Here is a 4,945-nt window from a genome sequence, read left to right as displayed (position 1 = left end):
AGAACTTAGATTTAATGAAAATTCTTTGAATGGTTTTATGTAACTTTTGGCTTTAGTCCTTTACACAATGGATGGAATCATGATTCCTTCTTTTCTCACATAAATCTTGATAAATGTTGGTTTAGGAGATCAATCAACTGACCGATCAATATTTAGTTACTTCAGGCTTTTAGTTATATCTCGGCACATGTGGTCTCTATATTTATTTGAACATTTGCAAACCAGACACAAAGGATGATTAAGAATAAGCAATTTGTTGGGGCGTCCAGGTGGCTCAGTTGGTTAAGTGGCCGACTTTGGCTCAGGTCATGATCTCGCGGTCCGTGGGTTCAAGCCTCACATTGGGCTCTGTGCTGACAGCTAGCTCAGACCCTGGAGCCTGCTTCAGATTCTGTGTCTCTCTCTCTCTCTTTCTGACCCTCCCCGGCTCATTCTCTGTCTCTCTCTGTCTCAAAAATAAATAAATGTTAAAAAAAAAAAAAGAATAAGTAATTTGCATAGAGACATGATGAAGTGATCTTCTCTCCCAAAGGCATTTCTACTTGTGAGAAGTTGGGGGCCTGAACTATGGGACCGGGGAAGTATAGTTCTATGTGCCGAAATACAAATAATACATCACCTTTTGGGGAGTTAAAAAGAATATCTTCGTTTTTCTTGCCACACAGACGATCTTTCCTTGACAGACTGAAAAACCACTGAACAGCCTTTTTTTAGTTTTGGGTTCAGTGTATCCTAATGACACGTCTCAATATTCATAGTTATCAAGAAAAGCAGAGCCTCACAGGTTTTAACAAAAGTTTTGTCAAATTTTAATATCCGACGGTCTTGCTTTGCAAATTCTCTGCTCTTTCTGATGGCTGTGCCATCCAATTATGTAATCTGTCTCCAATCGCTCCCAGGACATGGCCGAGATGGATCGATAGACGTTCATGGATTAATAGGTGTGGAACTGTGTGTATAACTCTTGTAAGAAATTGTTCTGCTTTCAGTTCATATATGTGTGCAGGGATATTAGGAAAATAAATCAATTTCCTCTTCCAAAACACTGTCAAAGGCTAAAGGCAAAAAGATGGCTCTGGCTTCATTTGACTTCTGAACCTTCCTTCAGCTACATGGAGTTCTCAAACTTCTCTAAGAAGCCCTTATGTGATGTGCCAGTTTGTTTTGGCTCCACAGAAAACTAGTCCAAAATTAAGTTGCTTGCAGCTATCATTGTTTATTTTATATAATCATTGTTTAATGTTTATTTCTATTTGAGAGAGACAGAGACAGAGACAGAGAGCAAGTAGGAGAGGGGCAGAGAGAGACGGAGACAGAATCCGAAGCAGGCTCCAGGCTCTGAGCTGTTAGCATAGAGCCCGACGTGGGACTCAAACTTGTGAGCTGTGAGATCATGACCTGAGCCGAAGTCGGATGCTTAACCAACTGAGCCAATTAGACACCCACATCATTGTTTAATTTATAATTCTATGGACTGGCAATTTGGACTGGGACAGGATAGGGGGACTCTGCTGCTGGTCTTGGCTGGGCTTTGTCATGTGTCAAGGGCAAAGGTCAGCAAACTTTTTCTGAAAAGGGCCAAATAGTAAATATTTTAGGTCTGTAGGCCATACAGTCTCTGTCACAACTCCCCAACCCTGCCAATATGGCACCGAAGAAGTCATAGATAGTGAATGAATGAGCATGGCTGCTTTCCAATAAAACTTTATTTATAAAAGCAGGCAGCTGTCTAACAAACCATAGCTACCAACCCCTGGTTTAGGGTCAGATGCCTGTTGGCTGTGGGCTGGCTGGCCTAGAACGGGGGTTAGCTGAAATAGCAAGTGCTTTTCAAGTACCCTGTTTGCTAACTTCCCATTAGCCAAAGCAAACACAAGGCCAGCCTACATTCAAGGGGTGCAAGAATAGACTACACCTATTGATGGGAGGGGAAGAATTTGTGATCCTTTAGCTCACAGTCAACCATAATTCATTTATCTAAATGATCTTCCACAATATCTACTAACCACCCAAAACACAGCTAGAGCTGTATAGTAGCCAGACATTGGCGTTGGGTTCCTGGGTGCCTTCTCTGCTGGCAGAGCTGGAATTCACAACATGTCTTAGAATGGTTCTTTCTAGGATGAAGTTAGATGGCCCTAGAGAGATTGCCACCATCTGCATCTTATAAGGGACCAAGTAGGGTAATCTGAGAATGAGAAAGAACTCAATTGGTCAAAAAGCATCAATCACTACCAATAGCATTTCTTCCACCCTTAGAACCACTTCTCTGGAGTTAACAATCGGGAGGCACCTGTCCCCAGGAGCACCTACCCGATCAAAGTGCACCGAGGCCAGCAGAAAGCTCAAGTAATAGCTCAGATTTACCACCTGCCACCTTGCTAAGCACATCATGACCCTGACGGTGCCGTAAGGTCTGCTGGCCGATCTCAACACGTCTTGTGGGGCTTTTATGTTGTTTTATAATGGTCTTTTGGGGCGCCCGGGTGGCTTGATCAGTTAAGCATCCGATTCTTGGTTTTGGCTCAGATCATGATCCCCCAGTTTGTGAGTTGGAGCCCCGCAGCGGGTTTAGTGCTGACAGTGCGGAGCCTGCTTGGGATTCTCTCTCTCCTTCTCTGTCTGCCCCTCCCTGGCTTGCTCTCTCTGTCTCTTTCTCAAAATAAGTAAACAAATAAAGAAAGAAATAAAAGCTTTTAATGGCCTCTGTGTCTGTTTTCTTCTTGTTCTTGAGAGTAGGAGCAGTCCTATCCACCAAACACCTGCTGAAGGACCAGTCAATGTAAATTTGGGCTGCAGATATGAATACGGTGGGGGAGAGCAAATGGAGGCATAGAGGGCACATTCTTAGGGAGGTGTCACTCTGGCCTGTTCGTGGCAGCATGAAAGCATCTCAAATCAAATGCAGCGTGTTTCATGTTTTGCTTAGAGGAAAGAGAATACCGTTAAAAGAGTGTCTGTCACGTGGAGGCCCACCCTACGTTTCCTCATTTAGTCTTCCTAAAAACCCTTTGGTGGATATAGTATTATGCCCATTTTACAGACCAGAAAACTGAGGCTCAGAGAAGTTCAGTTAATTACCTAATCGCTCAGCCGTAAATGACTGAATCAGAATAGAAAGCCAAAACACAGTCCAACTGCTTCCTTCAAGACTAGAAAAGTAACGAAGGTATTTTTCCCATTATGTCATCTCATCCCTTCAAAGCAAGAGGCATTTACATTCCAAATGCTTGACACCCAAGCCTTCCTTTGCGCTTTGGCCTGATGAGTTTTCCCCATTACCCAGCGACTGTCAGGAACAACAGCTGTTTGGGTTTGGACTGTGACACATGACACATTCCTTACTCTATGCTCAGAATCTTGTCATCTCTTACTAGAATGAAGGGAGGTCCCAGGAAATCATCCATCTTGCCTGGCCTTCCGTTCAAGGCCAGGGAATTGCCTTGACCTCTCTCAAGTTGTTATTCTCTTCCTTTAGCAAGCTTCCCTATGTAGAGAGTCCTTACCTTTCCCACTGAGGCCTCTTCCAGTGATTTCTCTTAAAAGAAAAGATTTTTCTTTCTAATGAAGATCTAAATTTCCTGCAATTTTAACTTAAATCTATTACTGTACTTCTCTCTTCTAAGAAAATAAGTAAAAGTGACCCAATTCATCTGCATGAAAATCCTATTATATATTTCAAGATAGTAGTTATCCCTTTGGCTCCCCTTGACCTCCTCCACCTTCCTTAAATAGTTTTTTGCATTCCTTGTGAATCACAATCCTGATTATAATCATATCTGTCTTCGTGTTTAGATGTTCCTTCTTTATAAGGACAGGACTGACAATCATTATTCCACTTCCTGTGAAGGTTTTTTTTTTTTCAAGTAAACTTCACACCCAACATGGGGCTTGAACTCATGACCCTGAGATCAAGAGTTGCACGCTATACCGACTGAGCCAGCCAGGCGCCCCCATTATTCCACTTCTTAAGCGATGTGTCTTTGAACTTTATCATGTAAAGCAATAAAAAGCAAGAGATTTGGAATCAAATGTTCTAGGTTTGAGCCATGGGTCTACAAATTATTAGCTTATGTACCTCTGAGCCACAATTTCCTCTTCAATCTTGTATCTCATTTGCATTTTCTTTGGGGGAGGTGAGAAGATATATTTTGAAATTTAAGAAGTTTTATGTTTTTGTTAGAACCTACTTACTGTAGGCTCTATGTTTTTGTTAGAACCTACTACTTACCTTTGCTGGCTTCAAAAACACAGGAAGGGGGCCACGAGCCANTTATGTACCTCTGAGCCACAATTTCCTCTTCAATCTTGTATCTCATTTGCATTTTCTTTGGGGGAGGTGAGAAGATATATTTTGAAATTTAAGAAGTTTTATGTTTTTGTTAGAACCTACTTACTGTAGGCTGTATGTTTTTGTTAGAACCTACTACTTACCTTTGCTGGCTTTGAAAACACAGGGAGGGGGCCATGAGCCAAAGAATGTAGTGGCTTCAGGAGTAGAACCCAGTGATTCATCACTTACATGTGACTCCCAGTGCTCCTCAGAACAAGTGCTCTCCTTAATGCCCGTCATGCATTTAGCCCATCCCACCATCCACCTTCCTCCATCAACCCTCAGTTTGTTCCTTGTCTCTAAGAGTCTCTTATAGTTTGCTTCCCCTCCCTTTTTTTTCCCTTCCCATATGTTCATCTGTTTCGTTTCCTAAATTCCATATGAGTGCCATCATATAGTATTTGCCTTTCTCCTACTGACTTATTTCACTTAGCATAATATACTCTGGCTCCATCCATGTCATTGCAAATGGCAAGATTTCATTCTTTTTGATGGTTGAGTAATATTCCATTATATATATATGTATATATATATGAGTGTATATATGAGTGTATATATATTTGAGAAATATATGAGTAATATTCCATATATATCTGTATATGTATAATATTC

Source organism: Crocuta crocuta, unplaced genomic scaffold, assembly GCF_008692635.1.
Source record: "Crocuta crocuta isolate KB4526 unplaced genomic scaffold, BGI_CrCroc_1.0 scaffold467, whole genome shotgun sequence".
NCBI lineage: Eukaryota > Metazoa > Chordata > Mammalia > Carnivora > Hyaenidae > Crocuta > Crocuta crocuta.
The sequence above is the reverse complement of the archived record's forward strand: the minus strand, read 5'-3'. Positions refer to the sequence as shown.